Below are 19,137 nucleotides of genomic sequence, written 5' to 3'. Positions count from 1 at the left end.
CACCCTAGTCTCTGTAAGTCGCCTTGGATAAAGGCGTCTGCTAAATAAACAAATAATAAAATAATAATGTTAATGTTACTGTCTCCATGCATTTAAAGGCCCTGATGTGTTCTGATAATTCAAAAACTACAAACATTCTTACTTATTCGTACAGGTAATTGTTTTTAAAGAATGCTAAACTTACCTAATTCAGAATGCTGACTATATATTCAGGCTGTAGGAGCGATGTTTAATTTAGAAAGCATAGTCCTTTGGGTTTAAATGGTTGTTGCGTATTTAAACTATTGCATCCTTAAATGTTAACATTTTAAACGTACACTGATGTACAGTATTTGTTTGTTTTGTACTAGTTTCAATTGCTACATTAATCTTCACATGCAGTATTTAAATACATTAATGCGCAATACTGTAATGTATATCAAGATACTGTATCATGACATTTATATACAGTAGTATACTTTTTTGTCAAATTGCCTTGAAATGGTTAATAACATCCCATGAGGTTGGATGTCTTTTGCACAATTCCTTAAGACACTCTCCAATGATATAACTCTGCTTGGCATACTTCTATTGCCCTTTGGTAGAATGTGTTGAGGTAGGACGTTAAGAGAGTTGCAGTATTTCATCCAGCCAGTGATGGTGAACTGCTTCATTCTGCTGCTGTGTGAGGAATGATGGAAGCCTTTGACCTGGAAGCAATTCTGAAGGCCTCAACTGTACAACTGTGTAATATAAAAACAAACATGAATGTGGAGTGTTTTTTTTTCCCCTGTGTGGAAATAAACTGTACAACTACTGTATTAAACAAGTGCAAAAAATAGCACCATATTTCTGAAAAGAAAAACAAATAAATAACTTACAGTAGGGGTCCTCAATACAGTACGTAGTCAATTTGCTATTTCATTTTGCTTAGAGAAAAAAAACAAAGTACTTTTAAAAATCAGATCCTAAAATGTTGAGCTGTCTCTGTAGATATTTTTTTGAATAGACCTGTTGTTTAAACTCTGATTTAATGGTAATAGGAGGCTGTGTGGTCCAGTGGTTAAAGAAAAGGGCTTGTAACCAGGAGGTCCCCGGTTCAAATCCCACCTCAGCCACTTAACCTCCTTGTGCTCTGTCGTTCGGGTGAGATGTAATTGTAAGTGACTCTGCAGCTGATGCATAGTTCACATACCCTAGTCTCTGTATGTCGCCTTGGATAAAGGCGTCTACTAAATAAACAATTAATTAATTAATTAATTAAGGAATTATATGTGGTACCTCTGTTACATGTTGTCCCTGTATAGTGTCAGGATCTTTCCTACTACAGTAGATGTACTGTATGCAGTACTATCCCAGCAAGTCTGCTGTATATTGTGATGAGTGTGTGAAAGAAGTGCTGGAAATAGAATGCGAAAAATATTATTTTCAAGGAAAGAAGACTGGCTAAACATATGGTGAACAGTAGGATAAGCTGCATGAAAGGAAATGAACCAAAGTAATAAAAGACGCTTCCAGCACACAGTACTCATCTGCACCATGAAAGGATTTGGGATGCTGCATATTTAGCAGTCCAGTCCTATTATGTTAAATTACAAATATACTATTAAATTAATTTCCCTTTGTACACTAGTCGATCACTGTGTGTTTCAGTTCGTAAGAATGATAGCAAATTCTGTTCTGTTCTGAATCATTCCCACCTACAGTTTAGGAAATTGCATGCATTGGGTATGCAATGTATGAAATATCTTGGCTCTTTCAAATTCAATAATGATTCCCAGGTTTAGCTTCAAGTACATCTGCCCATTGTAACTGAAGATTAACATCATTCCTGTTCTTTTGTTTTACTATATTGTGTCAGATGTCGCTTCAAATCTTCAAATCTTGTATCAAAATAGTTTTATTTTCATTACATAGAAAATATACAACAGTGGTCTTTATTCAACTGTCTACTAACTCCAATTGAACAGCATTGTGTCACAAACAATTTAATAACTGTTTTAAAGATTTAATGGTGTATTGCTGTTTGCATGCGAGTAGAAGTTTGGCGTCCCAGACAGCTCTTGGTTTTATAGCTGTAACACATTTTCTAGTTTATAAAAATTGAGTACTTTGGAAACTGGTTTGTGTTACTATATGAATCATGGCTGTACCAAGATTGTTAGTGTACAGAATCGACTGTCATTTGTTTAAGTATTCTTCAATAAATACCAGACGGTTTCTGTTTAGTTCACTTCAATGTACAGTTGACATCTAGGTTACAGTATTTGTTATTTCAGTGTTTGACCGTGTGTGGTAGCTGCTTCTTCAGTTATTCATACAGACACATGAGCAGAAGATATTTTTTAAGAGAAGAAACTTTAAAGTTTATTTTTGTTCTGTAAACAAGTACTGTATTTTTAAGCCATTAAGCCATCCATCTTTATTTCTGCTTTTGGCTAGAGAACAGTCGTACATTTTCAGTTGGCGTGTGAAGTACAGGGTAGCAGGAGGTAGTCTTTATGTGTAATTACAGTGGTTAGTGCTAGTGCTTTTGCCTTTTAAATCATATGCAAAATTATACCTGTTTTAGACCATATGTTTGTGTCAAGTTTAAAGACACAAATTGGCTTTTACATAGTCTATAAATCTGTACACGCTTAACCACTACAGTACCTAGAGTGTTTTACTGTAGATGACTGTCATTCAAGTTGATTACTAGCACTTTGAGCAGTCTGTATGCAGTGCTGAAGGTATTATAGATTGTATTCTTAACAAGTTTTTAAGGCTCCCCTCAGCCTTAACCTCTATTCAACAATTTAGGTTACCACAGTTCAGACCCTGGCTACAGGTAAGAAAAATGTCTGCAGATAGCCTGTTATGCTGATGAAAAAAGAAATACAGATAGCATATTATGCTGATGAAATTTGAATTGAAACAAACACAAATCAATGTTTTCCGAGTGATTCACACACTAATTGTTAGTTAAATAAAATATAGGTCACTTTTCCATTGTAAAAATAAAATGGTATAAAAATCCAATTTAAAAAGCACAAACTTTCATAATGAAAAAATACAAAGGGTAATTTGGCAAAAAAAAAAATATTCAGGGTATTTTTACTAAACTCGGTCAGTCTGTCAACAAGAGCTAAATATAGCGCTTGTCTGTGTCCTGTAATTAAAGCTTTTTTTAAAACCCTCTATGCCATGTGTTTCATAGTTTAGGGTAAGCAAGTTCAACTGGATTTCATATAACATGTTGTCCGTTGGTGAAGCAAATGTTTGATCGATGCATTGTTAAATGTTAAAAATAGTATTCTTTCAGAAATCCTAGATTTTCACGGAGAATTGGATATTATTATTACACGGCACTATGAAAAAATACAACCTAGTGATACAATAGCACAAATAAGCAATGTCAGTAGGGCTGCAATGGTTCGGAACACATTACCGAGGGAAGGTTCGAACCTGATGGTACTCATTTGCATAATTTATTGGTGACGTCACCATGCCCACTTGTTTATATTTGATTGAAAATCCTATTTTACAGGTAATCCATATAAATGGAATAAAACATTCCCATGTAGTTTATAACCCATTTCGTGAAAGCATACGTTGTACTAGTTAAAAAGCAGAAGTAAGTTAGTGAGAATATATTGCACAAATATAAATGAAAACAGAAATCAATGTACTTCAAGATTGTGTTTCGTTCACGTTCTCTCCTACTCGTTTCATAACGCAGGGAGCTGATACTTGAACCATGTCATAGCTACTTTCTCTTTTTTTTTTTTTTTTTTTTGTATAAGAATTTGAGCAAAACTAATCATTATCTACCTATTGTGCGTTCATTTTGGGGGGAATAACACCCAATTACAAAACAGCAACAGCCATTGAAATGTCTATATACATTAGCAATTGATACACTGAGACATGAAAGGAGTTAGAATGTGTATTGCACGGTTGCATTTAAGTGTTGCAATTTTAAGCCCGTTCTGTCACAATTAAATTTCATTCTGTCTAATCTCGTCCTTTCTGCAGTACTGTACTTGACAACTGTAATTTCATATTATTATTATTATTATTATTATTATTATTATTATTATTATTGTCGGGGACGAATTGTGCACCCATTGCTTACCTGAACATTAGGTACATCCTAGAACACTTCGCTGCCGCTTTAGACAGCTCTTCTTTCTTCTTTCTTTTTAAATGTTTTTGAGTTGGCATTGGGGCTTACAGATGGAAAAATCACACAGTGAACATGTGATTGAAAATTCCTGGAAGCGCGGTCATATTGAGCTCAGTCTAACAGCGTCCCTCCCTCGTTTGCCTGTCATTAACCAATGATACAACACGTCTTTCTCATGGAAGGAGCACAATAAAAGGAATGGCAACGATAATACATTATGATATGAGTCTTTTTCTCGCAGGATGAGATTAGACAGATTTGAATTGTGACAGAACGCGACAATTGACACTGAGCAAGTTTGTGAATGAGGGACACCGACAGCAATGACGGGCAGGCTTACAGGCAACTTTTGCCGTAATGTTTTTCTTTAAATTTGAGAGGCATTGCGGCAAGCAGCTTGGGTACTGCGGCAATTGCCTACATTGCCGTCGGTTATTTCGCGCCCTGAAAATGTCTTGCCGCATTCCTTATTATCATTGGAACAAAAATGCAGTAAACTTTAGTATTTGCCAAACTAGCTTGTTACTTATCTGTAAATATCTCTGTCTCCTTGTAAACTGAAAATGATTTGAAGTGTTTTCTTTGCAGTGCTTTGATTTAAGCAATTAGAACGCTTTCAAGGCTCTGTCACAATTTAAGCTGTTATTTAAAAGTGGCTATTTTACAGTGGAGGTGTGTGTTTTTTTTTTTTTTTGTTTGTTTGTTTTTGCAAACAGGAACAGTGTGATGTATAGTATACAGTTTGGCTATTATTGTACTTGTCTTGGCTATCAGTCAGTTGTCTGTGTTAAAATTCATATTGACGGGCTAAATGAAATGTAAGCCATCATTTAATTGCCCAAGGAATACATAAACAGTATTTTATCAAAAGTCATTAAGAGATCCAAAATCGGACAGTTTTATTTGCACGATGCCATTTTTTATTTGTTTTTCCTTGTCGGATACATTCTATTGTGTGGGTTAAATGTTATATACATTTAGTACTGTACCAATATTCTAATCTGATTTAACAACAACACAATATATCATTTCAATGTTTTACAGCCATTGGGCTGTATTAATAAAGCATCAGTGTGCCTGTTGAAGTACCAGGCCTGTGCATTTAATCATTGAAAACATTTGAATATTGCTGGCAAATTCCCAATTTCCCATGCATTATCTTCATGTCAGGAATAAAGGTCATATCCTGGAAAATAGAATATATCTCTGCATAAGGATAGGAAGCCATGTAGATTACACTATTATACTAGAATGGTAACAAAACCTGCCAGCAGGGGTTTTTCCTGGATTACGCTTTTAATCTGCAGACGGACAACTGTGACACCTGCGCCTTTGTTTAAATTAAAGGATTAGAGAATGCGCACAGCGATACTGAGGAAAGACATAAGAGACCTGACCGTTCAATAAAAGGCAACATATACAGTAATGATACTGTAGCTTTTGTTAATTTGAACCTCTGTAAAATGTATTTTCATAGAACAGTTAATGATAAAAGCAAGTTTATATTTTAGATTTTATGCCTTCATACTGTAGGATGACCTGCCACATAATTTTTTTCCATTAACATGAACAGTAACCACACCTCTAGGGGTAATGCTGACTCCCAGGGTATTGTCTTTTAGTTACGGCTGCATTAGCCACTTGAGAGAGTCTAACCCACGGGGTTATGCTAATGGGTTCCTGCTGCTATAGTAATGCTTTACCTTATGCCCTAGTTTAACATGTAATGTATCTTTCAAACTGTGATGCATTGTTAAGAAATCACTCTCCCTCATCAGTATTCCAGACGTTTGCTGGATCATGTTGGCGCTCTAAGGGCTATACTGTAACTGGGAATTTATTTTTTTTAATCTAAAGTCACTACTGTATATATGTGCAGGCTAGGGCAGGATTTTCAAAAAACAGTGTTATTGTATCGAACTTGTGGTATAGTAATGAGAGCTTTAGTAGCAAGTGCTTTTCAGACAAAACGTGTAAATTAAATCAATCCGTTAATGCTTTGAAATTGAATCGATGAGGTTGTTCATGAACGCATTTCTCGTTAAAAAGCTTAATTTTTAGAAACTAACAATCTTGTACTACTAGTCCAAAGAACTAGTACCTTTTGAAACTTGCTAGTCCTGATGTAAATGTGCTAGTCCTTATGTGAAGTGCCTAAGTTGGAATCAACAACAACAGTTGGGGTCCCTAAAATAGGCTTAGATTTTATTTTGCTAAAAAATTCATTATGGTAATTGTTTGTTTATTAGTTTTAAAATGTTTAGTAAAACGTGGCCTACTGTTTGACTTCATTAGAATTCAAAACGATAAACTTTGCATCCCGCGCAGAGGGAAAACACAAACGTAAAACGTCATTAAGTGGGGTTGGCATTGCAGGGGAGATAAAGGGAGGTTTCAGTTCTGAGTTTTCTAAGCATCATTTGTGAATGCTTATTCACCACTTCTACACCCTGTTAGAATATTGACTTCCCTACATTATTTTAACGCAAGACTGAACGTGGGAGTATATGTGTACATTTGTTTTAAGTACTCGCCCAGAGGACCATTGAGACACAGACATCAAATTGTCCTCATCAGATTTAATTCACCTCGGGCAAGCGGGCGAGCGTGAGTTTCTAACCCTGATAACGAGATCAATAAAAATGAATGGAAGCATAATTCGCTGTTATGGAAACTACAAGCGTACAGGGAGGCAACTCTCCCACCAGCGAGCAGCAGCCAAATGAAAATAAAAAATAATGGAATTATCTGTCGTGTATAATTTGTAAACTTCATTTAAAATTGTGCATTTTGTCTTGCAGAATGTACATTTATTTAGAACACTTCACATGTAAAATACTTACGATTATCTGGCGTGTGGGTAAAAATCGGACGGCACGGATTAAAATAAATAAATAAATACAAATTAAACCCCACTAGTCATTTACCCTCTTTCGGGGGGATATTTTGGCACAGCTTACTGTTTTAATGTGCATTTTGCAACCTTTTTTTTTTTTTGGTTAAAAAGAAAAGAAATGCCGTAAGCCATATTGGTTGGAATTTATTTTCTTATGTTGATATCTACGTTGATATCTATGTTGATATTTTTTTCTGTATTTTAGTATGCAAAGTCGGCTATAAATAAATACGTTTTGAAGTGCTGTTTGTGTTAGTAGTTGTTAGCTATAGTATACATGTATACCATGTATGTAACACTTCATTATATATTTAATACGCTTTTAAAATTACAATAGAACTCCCTATCCAATACACAATTTGTTTAAAATTAATTGTTGATTAATAAATCATGCATTTTCTGTTACTCTTTGCTCGCCTTCACGATAAATAAACTCAACATGATTAGAAGTAGCCGTTTCAGCAATAAAACAAACGTTCCGTAAGTTTTTACAAATGGTTAAAACAAGTGAATAAATCTCATTCATAACCACAAGTATAGAAAAGGCTAAAATGTTTTCATACAAATATTGAATTATCTAGGTTGTCTGTAAGAAATTAACTCTAGGGGCTCCCGAGTGGCGCATCCTGTAAAGGAGCTCTGGATAGAGTGCAGGATGCTCCCTATAGCAGGTTCGAATCCAGGCTATGTCATTGCCGAACGTGACCGGGAGTTCCCAGGGGGTGGCGCACAATTAGCAGAGCGTCACCCGGTAGGGAGGGCTTAGGTCGGCAGAGCAATCCACGGTTCACAGCACACCAGCGACCCCTGTGGCTGATAGAGCGTCTGTGGGTCTGCAGTGGAGCCATTCCGATCTGCGTTGGCGTTTCCAAATTGTTAAGAAAAATGGGGTAAAAACTTTGGCAACGACTAAATTTATAAAAAAAAAAAAAAAAGAGAAATTAACTCTGGTCCTATACACTCTCTCTCTCTCTTTTTTTATTGGCCCTTTTCCCTGTGTTGTAAAAGTTCAGTTTCTCTGACTACTGGCTGCAAAGAAGGCCTTTGTTTTTCTTTGTTTAGAGAAACACAGACTTGGGTAGATCTCAGGAAGCTAAGAAGGAAACCAGTAATCTGAGAAAGAAGCCTCTGCAAACAGGCAACTTCGGCCGAGAAGGTTCTTTAACAGCTGGGCAGAGGATTGACATTTTCCAGCTTTTAAAAAAAACAATAGCGCAACTGTGTTTTTGCAGTTTGTGCCAGATTACTGTGAGTCATATATTATTCAGGGTGGGGGTAAGGCATAGTTGTTACATATAGCCAAAGTTCTCGTGGGCCACTGGTGGTGGGTGGAGGGAGTTGAATTCTCCTGGGAATTATCAATCTAGGTAGGTTGTAAGGATTTGTTAAGAGAAAGACAGTGTAGGAGGTGGGTCCAGTTTTGCTACAGAAAAATATTTCATCATACTGGAATGCTTTCCTGAAATGTTTCAATTAGAGTTAGTTTAATGTGCAGTAAGTGGAAGTTTTGACAGAGTCTTTATTTACTTATATGCTGATGTGAATATAACGGTATTAATAACCGGCCCTTTTGAAAGGTTTGTCAAAATGTTTTACTACTGTAATGTACTTGCAGTATACTATGAAAGCGAAGGTAACTTACAGTATAAACCTAGATTTCCTATAAGCACAATTAGCCCATATTTTATATATATTGGCAATCTAAATGTTAAAGTGACTGGATTTTTAACTTGAAAAGTATCAACTTCACAAAACCAGTAGATTTTGCTTTAAAATCTTTTTACCATAGCACAATAAGCAGAAACAACAACCATGTTATTATTTGTTCACATAATGGAAGAATAAGCAAATCCTGTTTGCCTTACAGTATTGGACTAGTCCATGGAAATTCATTACTGTAAAAAATACAAGCTCAGCAGTAGTGCTGAAATGGCAGCATTAACTTGTGACTCCACATTAAAGAATGCTGGGACTTAATTCATGAAGAGATCTGTTCCATTGATCAATGAAACAGCAACCACAGCCATACCACAGATTTCAAGAATCAAAACACACCATCAGGAAGGAATTCTAGGTCTAGTTCATGAATGTCACTTGGCAATATACAACCTGTATTTATATCCCTCTGATTCATTAATGTGCTTTTATTCAGTGACCATGGAACAAATAATAAACATTTCCACAAACTGGCTCATACTGTTTTATTAAAATGTACAGATGCAATACACATTTACAGTATGGATACAGTACACTTGCATTGTTCGGTATTCTGTGGAGACATGGAAAATATATACTGAGCATCAAAAGTAACTTATCACTTATTTGAGCATCAAAAGAAACATATGACTTATATTTGAGCATCAAAATAAACTTATATTTGGATAAAACTCACTAGATGTGATCGAAAAATGACAAACTCTGTTTTAAAGCAGGTGCAGTGACTTTTTATTGTGCTGATTAACAATTGACATCACGAAGATGCTGCAAAATGATCTGTCGATCTTGGGCCGGTGTTGTGACTCTTGGTCTCCCAGTTCGTGGCCTGTCATTGACAGTGTGTGTCTACCGTGTGTTATACCGTCTTGCCAGGTTTGAAATCGCTGGCTGTGAGCAGCCAAGACGACGAGCCACAGTACCCTGCCCTAGTCCAGCCTCCAACATGCCGATTGCACGAAGGCGCTGCTGTCTTGACAGACGTGGCATATTGTTGTTTTTTTTTTGTTGTTTTTTTCTGTGATTTTCTTTATTGCTTTTATTCAAGCTTGCAATTCAACAGCTGAAATCACTCCATATCCAGTGTCCAATCAACTGTCTCACTAATTAGGTGATTAAGTGCATATGCTTCAGTCATAGTCACTCAAGCGTGTCATGGTCAAGGATGAATGATTGAGTGATTTAAAAAGAAACCAAAAACATTTAGTCAATGTCCATCATTTTATATACCTTATTTATTCTTTTTTTTTTAAATAAATGTGTTATAATAGTGTTAAGTTTCTTCTGATGCTCGGCATACTTGCTTAATTAAAATAATCCCTGTAGTTCTACAGTTTCTAACCTTACTTTGCCAGTGTAGCATAATATGGATTTTGTTTCTTCTTCTAGCCTTCCAGTAGAGAACAGTTTTAGGGGAGACTTTCTCATGGTGATGTCATGTTGAAGTAATGCGTTTTTGAGAAAACACTACTTTCCCCCAAAAACTTATTTTTTTCCCAATTTAATTGTGGGGTCTGAACACTGTTTGTCTTCATAATGTTTGCTGGACATTTGATTGAGGTCTGTAATTCGGCGGTTGACGCAGCACACATGGCAATTTGACTGACGCAAATATTATTTTCTGTCTGGAATGACAGAGCGCTGTATATGTCCCTGGGTCAACTCCATGCTAAACATTGCTGGCATTCATATTTCAGTCCAGTTATTGAGCATGACAGGTGTGAAGGTAAACCACATTAAAAAGGGAAATATATGCTGCAGTACCATATGTTGACCATGACCTGGCATGTGTCGTGTTAAGAGGTACTGTAGTTAGATTCCTTTTTAATTATTATTTTTAGTTTTGTACAAACTGGTGACCGAATGCTTTAGACATCCATTAGCTACATAGGTGGTATGTGCAGTTTTAAAAAACTGTAAACACCTGTTATAGCACACATGTATTTTAATTTTAAAACATGATTTCTGGTACTACTTTAGGTTAAAGGAAGCTTTTAGTTTCTATGCCTTATTCCTAAGTTATTTTTTTTTTCTCTTGGACTCACTGGACCATTTCACCTCAGTAATATCTTCTGGGTCAAAGCATATTACTGGCTGAAAACCATGTCAGTCAATGTGGGAAGAAGCTGACTGGTTATTGGCAGGAAAGAAGTCAGTTAAGTGGTGTGGACAAGTTCACTCTCCAGGTGAAATGACCCAGAAAGTACAGTACATGACACTCTGAAAGCGTGGCCTGTGAACAGTTTTCTTGAACCATCTAGTTTTGAAATGAAAATACATGACTGCTACAACGTGTTTCTTTTCAAAACTGCACATTTGAGACCTGTTCAATAAATACCAGTAGATGTGCATAGCGTAGACATTGTATGGAACCATTAGCTACAATTACTTTAAGTAATGCAATGGCAAAGACGGTGAAGATTTAATTCTGCTTGTCAAATTTGAAATAAACAAGGGGAGACCTTTTGGTTATATCTCATTGTCATTCTGTTCCATGCCTCTCCTGTAGTCACCTGTCACTTCCTCACAGTCAACAGTTTAACCAAATTATGAATTGGTTCCCTTGAGCTGTAGCCATTTTATTTTATCTAAGGGATTCCAGATTTAAATTTTAAATGAGAATCCTCATCCTTGATTCAGCAGAATCCTATAATTCTGTCAGCAGGTGGGTTTGAGCCTCTTGACTATCTTTGATTTATTTAAAATTAAAACACTTTGGTTAAAAAAAAAAAAAAAAAAGAAAGTTTGGTTATTTAGCACAACAAGAACACTTTTCAAGTGGGAACACTGACATGTTTTAGATTGGAAGTACTATCAACAGTACTGTAGCACTCCACACATACCAAACAGCCAACCACTCTACCTCCTGATCCGATATACAGAATATTCCTTTTGAATAAAGAATTTATAACAGCATATTTCTATTTATTCTTTTATTGTATGCTTTTGTAAATGTTCTTATTGAATTAAAAAGAATAGAACTGAAATATATAACTTTTTTTTAAATTAAAAGGCCTGATATTTCTGTTTCTTTATAAAGAAAAAAGGACACGATCATACAGTTTGAACACAGCATTTATTTATACTTTACACTTCAAACAAAAATCATTTTTTCGAACAAGGCAGTGGAATAAAAATGAGTTTATACGTTGCCATTAGCCGGCCATTTTTTTTATAATACATTTTAATGCGATATAAAGATCTGGCCAAACCAAATACAAAAGGCACTGTCTGGACACTGTGAATGTAACTTGTGGAAAGTTCAGTGCAATTTGTTTTACATGATTAGCAGGAAATATACTAGCATAAAGTTCCCAGAAGGAATAACTAAAAGAAATCTGGGAATTTTAAATGGATGGAAACCAGCACACCATCTACAGTCTAATCCAGTAAAGGGAACATTCTTACTTTACCGTCCAAGAAATAAGGCTTGCAAATGAACAAGCCGTCATTTGTGATTTTTCAAGCAATTTTCAGAGTACAGTGGGACTATAACCACATCAAAAACAAACAAAATTATGCATTTGTATGGAGACAATGCATGCTTTAGGTTTGTTGTAAATAAACACTAACATGTCTGTAAAACCTTGAAGTAACACAAAGTTGTCCTTTTTTGTTTTCAACCTCAAGTCTTCATTGAAGCCTGATGACATATCCCAGTGACCAGTTACTGGAATCTGGATTAACAATACATTCCATTACGCCAACCTGTTTCTTTTTCACGCTTTTTGGTATACTGAAAAGCTTTTAAGAAGGGGATCCCACAGACCAGCTAACAATCACAGTAGCAAAGAACTATTAAACAATAAGCAATTTCATGTTGCTTTGCAGAAAAACATATGTGCTAGTTAATGAAAAAAAAAATCTACTATCAAACTAGCACACGCTGCTCATTCTCTTGAGACACCCAGGGAAACTGAATAGAGTGTTTGTGCCAAGCTGTTAATGCCAGTCCCTGATGCCTCATTCCTGGTATTCAGTCAGAAACAGGTTGGGGCTCCATCTATTCCCAGTGGAGATATCATATACACATAGAGTTTAAGTTAATATTTTCATTGTTTTAAACTTGATTTTATTTAAACTAAATTATGTATTTTATTCTATTTAGTGCAGTGCAGATCCCAGCTGTGGGTGATGTTGCAGGCAGTTGGCAGTTGGCTCAATTAATATTTAAAGCATTGCTATGCAGTCGCTCACCCTCACCTTTTATTTTTCCAATATATCAGATGGGAGCAGGTTATTTCTAGAGATATTATGAGCTATATTCCTTGGCTGAGTTTATAAGAAACTTGATTTTAATATTTATTTCTCATCTTACATTTTCATTTTGATAAATTTAATAATACATTTTTTTGTCTCCCAAACCATTGTGTGTTTTTTTGTTGTTGTTGTTGGGTTTTGGTTTAGTTTTATATATATATATATATTGTATACATACTGGTACATTGCTATTGGAATAAAGGCAGGATAAAGCAAGGAGGTTATTGGATGGGTAGGCCTGTACAATTTGGTGTCAGAATTACTGTGGGTATTTCATAAACTGTTGGTACTGTAGAATGACTAGCACTGTCCACTCCACTTAGCAAGTTACTGAATTAAAATGTGTGCCTGCCAACAGTTTGCATTATCAGCTCAAGAAAGGTTTTGATTCTGTTCGTACTGTACTCTACTGTCGTTCCATTTCCATTGCTCCTAGTCCTTTAATTTACTAAGACATCAGTCTTCCTAATCAGAATTGTAGTATTGTTCTGTTAGGTAACTAAATCCTGAAAAGAGTGCCCTAGTGCTTAAATCCTCACTGCAAAAGCTGGATTTGCAGGTCTTTTGTTTAACACGTTTACAGTTGTTCAGTAGGTGGTAGGTTAACAAGCCATATAAAAATTCTCTTTTGCGATCCTGTAATTATCACTACCCTCAGCTGGTCTAAATCTTAACACTTTTGTTTATTGAAATTGGCACCATGTGTTGGTTTCAATTTGGAATCTTGCTTGCTGTAATGGAAAGGGTATTCCAAATGGAAAGAAATACACTGTAATTGGATGCCCTTTTAATTACTGGTGATTTAAATTATTAGTGAAAGAAAGAAAACACAACGACTCCCTTGTTTGGAATGGAAAAAGAAATTAGATAATGTTTAGAACATTTTCCATAAAATTCTAGGTAATACAGTAGGTACTGGTACCACAGTGTTGTTAAATTTATTTATATCTTTTTTACTTCGGCTTATTCTAAAGTGTTGTAGAAATGTTCATACTGTAGCTAAACTGGCAGTAAAGGAAAAAAATCTGCTATGTTGAACTTTTTATCCCTACAGTACTATATTTATGAACAAACATGTGAAACAGCCTTCTCCAGCAACAGCTAGAGTAGCATGCTTTCCAGGGGTCTGCAGACATGATGTTATGTTATAATCTTATAATATAGATAAGAAAGTTTACAAACGAGAGGAGGCCATTCGGCCCATCTTGCTCGTTTGGTTGTTAGTAGTTTATTGATCCCAGAATCTCATCAAGCAGCTTCTTGAAGGATCCCAGGGTGTCTGACCCTATTTTCTGTTCTGAATGCCCCTTTATCTAATCTCCATTTGTGACCCCTGGTCGTTGTTTCTTTTTTCAGGTCGAAAATGTCCTCTGGGTCGAAATTGTCAATACCTTTTAGAATTTTGAATGCTTGAATCAGATCACCGCATAGTCTTCTTTGTTCAAGACTGAACAGATTCAATTCTTTGAGCCTGTCTGCTCAAAAAAAAAAAAAACTGTGAATTACTGTTGGTTGTAATGAAGAAAACAATACAAGTCTGCATGCCATCAAATGTCATGCCATTTTACCAAAAATATCCATGTGTGAAATTTGAATATTATGCACCATTGTGACTTTTCTTGGTTATGGTCAAGACAAGTACATGTGACAAGACTCAAAACTCAAAGTAAATGCAGCAGTACTGGCCTGGGATGTCCTAGTCTTTCATTCTGTCCCTTCAAAGCACACTGTATGCAGAATCAGGAATGTAGTTTAGGAATGCCCTACGATTGGTGACACTTATGATTGATGTTCTGTAGTATGAGCTGTGATTCTGCTTTTTAGTTTTTGAAAGGACATTTTCCTTTAACCTTGCCTGGGAATGTGACCTCATGTCTAGGAGCTAAAAGACACTGTCATTGTGATATGTTAAGAATTCATTCAATTAATTTAGCGGTCCATTTATTCAGCGCCTCTCAAGCGCATCAGGTCCAATTTATTTTCACACGTGCTGTTAATTTTACATGCGCTGTTTAAAAGTATTTTTTTTTTTCACAGTAAAACAGGTTTAAAAGGCACTGCATATCAACAGGACACTCAGTACTGCATCTCTAGCCCTGCCCCACCCCTTGCTCGCTGTATTTTTCACATATCTCTTCATAGTGCATACCAATGAGTCATCTCCTGATCACTCGTTTTATCACCAATGGAATAATGCGATCCAAGTCATTATTTTATTACTATAACATCTCATATTACCGTGATATTCTTTGAGCGCTGGATGCGGAAGCAGCTACTTTGTTTGTTTATGTCCGTGGTATCTCTGTGGTGCAGGGGCTATGTTTATTGCTCAGATCTGCCCCCTTTTTTTTCGGCTTCTCTCGTCTCCTATTGGTCTCACTCGGCCATTGAAAGGTTTTCTCTGCTTTTTCCGGAGAAAAAACGACTAGAGACCTGTGCTTGACGTCCTTTTGATGATGTCGGACAGGGTCCGACATCGGACCGGAAAGGGAAAATTGTAATGTCACCTACCTTCAGTTTAATTAATTGAAACCTGTACTTACCATAGAACATAATGTAATACATAACAAAGTTGTTATCAAACCACTTTCTATGCAGTACAATCAAACCAGTTGGAGGGGGTGTTTATACAGCTTTTGTTTGTTATCCCAGTCAGTGAGGAGGCTGGTTTACTGTATCTGGCCAAAAACATCCTGTGTCAGCAGAGAGTCTGTTCTGAAGTTGTTTTCAGTGCTAATGCAGTCCTCTGAAAGAACAGTGGGTGTGCATTGTAAAGATCATGAGGTCTAATCAAGACTCTGTGCTGAATCAGCCCTGAACTTTAATTTGACGTGTTTAGCTTAGTGGAAGCATCACTACAGTGTATCCCCTATTTTGTTTGTTGACATTATGCTGTAGGGATATTGATCCCAAGTTAATGTACAGTGAGGGTTATGTAGTGTAGCCGGTTCCTGGAGCGGGACGCCTCATTCAAGTAAGGCTAGCGCTTGCCCTGTGTTGCACCTTTTATTTGTAGTTTTTGTACTGCGTTTTATTTTGCCTTTTGTACAGCTTGCTGTATGTGTCCTCTGTGTCATCGTTGGTAGTGTCACATGACCTGTTTGTTAACTTTCTGTTTCGTGGTTAATAAATCCTGCGCGCCTGTGTTGGCGTTTCAACTCAAACTCCCATGTCTCTCCGTCTTGCAATGCGGTTACCCACACGTGACACGAGTACCTTGTCACAATACCGTTTAAATGTTGATCAATATGAAGTAATCTTCATAAAACTACTATGTATTTGATGTTCAATTTAAATTTGCCGCTTTGTCATTATTCTGATACAGAAAAATGCCAAACCCTGTTATAGTGAACACCCTGATATAACGAACATTTCTCCAGGTCCCATGGGGGTTCGTTATAGTGAAGTTAGCCTGTATATCTGCCCACTTAATTGGGAGTGTGTGTGTGTGTGTTAAAAATATATTCTGTTAATAATAAACATTTGAGCTTCAATCTGTTGTGGTTTCTTATAAAATGGTGGATACAGTAGATTACATAATATGTGAAGGTGTTTTGTTTTGTTTTTTAAAGAACTTGTACTTTAAAAAAAAACACCTTCAACCTCTACTACTGCTGTGAGAGGTTTGCTCAGGTGTTGTAGCGATTTATTGGAGAATATTACTGGTGCTGTAATATTTGGTTGTGCAGTCTTGACGACTGAGTGCTTTGATGCAGAACTCCTGTAAATTGTCGTTCAAGCTCTGTAGGTCACCACAATAGTGGATGGCAAATCTACTTAAAAGGCTTTGCTGCTTAACCATGTTTTATTATCTACTCACATTGACACAGGTGAGCTACAATGACCATTAATTCTTCAAAGTATTGATTCCCTCTCACAATATGGCATGTAAAGCTGTCTAGAGCTTTGCCCTTGGTGTGTTTAGCGGAGCATCTGATTGTGAATACATTATTGGAGAGTTAAATGCTTACACTTTGACTCTTTGTTCAAGTTCCACCTAAGATGTAACAAATAAAATCCCCTTTACGATTACTAAACATATTTCATATTCTCCACTTGGCTTATTTAAAAGAACATCTGCTTTATATAACCTTTTAACTGGAAAAGACTGTAGTTTAAACCCTTAAGTATACTCCACCCTTAAGTACCTTAGCAGGGATTGGAACAGTTAATTAGTGTCCCGTCCCCCTGTCTTGTCCCATTTTGTAGCTTCTGTCTGTAGCTTTCCATAAACACCAACCATATTTTGCTATTAAGCAAGCTAAAAATAATGTTAAAATAAAAATAACTGCAGTAGCTTTACCACAGTGTTCCTGTATTAGCTTCTAACCTGTTTTTACCTGTAGTACTTTAGTGTACTGTGCCTACTTACAGTGAGAAAGTCAGGAGTCAAAAACAATACTGTAAATAAACCTAAACACGGCAGTTTGCATAAAGTTTCTATTGGAGAACAAAGGTTTCCTAGCAATACCTATTGAATGGCCAGTTGTGAATGCGTAACCTGTGCAATAGAAATGCTTTACTCCCAGAGAAGTCAGATACACAGATTTACTGTATACATATTATACAGTAACACTTTGTAGCTGCATAATTGTGTAAAAATATATTATTATCAAGCATTTGAAATGCAATGTATTAACAACATTTGCTTGATATTGTAAATATTTAACAAATCAACTACTAACAAAAAAATGTTGTTACTTTATGTGCAGAGGTTCTCAATGTGTTTTGATTGGGGGCCCACTTTTTAAAAACTGTTTTGAATATGGGACCCCCGACTGAAATCACAGTTTAATGTTTAACATATACTGCATTGTCCGTAGAGTAACAAGGCCTGCCCCTCACACAACGCAACAATGACCACTTTTTGTAAATATCATTTTCTGAGGGCCTCCTGGGCAAACCCTGCAGACTCCAGTTTAAAAACAACTGACAATGTAGCATATTTGTTTTTCAGTCCTGTCTTACATTAATGTGTTGTATAGTAGACTGAGTTCTTTAACAAGTGCGATCTACTGTACAGTAGGTAACTATAAAAACACAACTTAAGTAGCCAGGGGTCATATAAGGTGTGTAATGCAAGATGAACCAATTAAGTGGGTTCAAACATCACTTCATTGAGTACGTTGGAAAGAAGTTTCAGATAAAGACGTTGCAGGTTTGACAGTAGTTACTACAGAACTATCCAACTAATGTTATACATACACCAGTATTACTACTTCAAATGATCTTCTTTTAATGCTAACTTTTTGGAATGTACAGTGACAACACTTCAGTATTATAGTACAGTTATTCAAAACTTGTGCAGTGAGATATATACTGTACCTAAACTAACCTACTTATGAGCCGGTATTCTTAACTCCTGCTTCTTCATATGGCCTTGGCTGGACATTGCCTTCACAAGTACCGTGTTGCAGTCTGTAAACAATCATTTGATCAAACATAACAACTCCAAAAAGCACACAAAACAAACCCGTTTCCACATTTAAATTACAACAACATGTTTAAAACAAAACAGTAAAGAAATGAAAAAGGAAAGAATGTACACTTACATGCTGAATACAGTAATTACATGTCCTTTCTCTTAAAAAAACTATCCAGCGTAGATTGCTCCTCACACCCATTGCCTGGTTGCAGTTTGTGTGAAGATGACGGACAGGCAACGATTGCATTCATCATGCATGATTCATACTACAATAGGTCATCTTTTTATTAGCGTTATCTTTGAATTAGTCAACCATGGTCTTTGTTTTCACTGAGAGAATAACACACTTGACACTGGAGAAAGTTCAGTGTCAGTCAGTACTGAGATCGATGCATCCGGGTCTATCCTGTACATAATCGTTCTAATAGGGCTAATTTGCATTGAAAAAATCGGTTCTTGCTGTTGGGATCATTAAAAACAGGTGTTCGTTATAGTGGTTAGCCTGTATTCAGTTTTCATCTGAACAAAGGGAAGATGACTAGCTACAAGTATTTTGTGCTGCCTTTTTTAAATATGTTTTTTGTGATGCTGCTACTCTTTGCCTCAGGAATATTGATGGATCATAGATAATGTAGAGGCTGAATTCACTTGATGTTGTTCATTGGGCAAAGCTTCATTCCTAACAACAAGGCTTGA

The 19,137-nt window shown here is 36.2% G+C and overlaps 1 protein-coding gene across 9 annotated transcripts in view; it reads left to right on the top strand.

Annotated features, from left to right (window-relative positions):
- The window catches only part of LOC117403218 (formin-like protein 2), a 65,008-nt gene that overhangs the window by 16,233 nt on the left and 29,638 nt on the right, over positions 1 to 19,137 (top strand). The window lies entirely within an intron of this gene.

The sequence above is a fragment of the Acipenser ruthenus genome, chromosome 10 (genome assembly GCF_902713425.1).
Source record: "Acipenser ruthenus chromosome 10, fAciRut3.2 maternal haplotype, whole genome shotgun sequence".
NCBI lineage: Eukaryota > Metazoa > Chordata > Actinopteri > Acipenseriformes > Acipenseridae > Acipenser > Acipenser ruthenus.
This window is presented reverse-complemented; position numbering and strand designations above follow the sequence as displayed.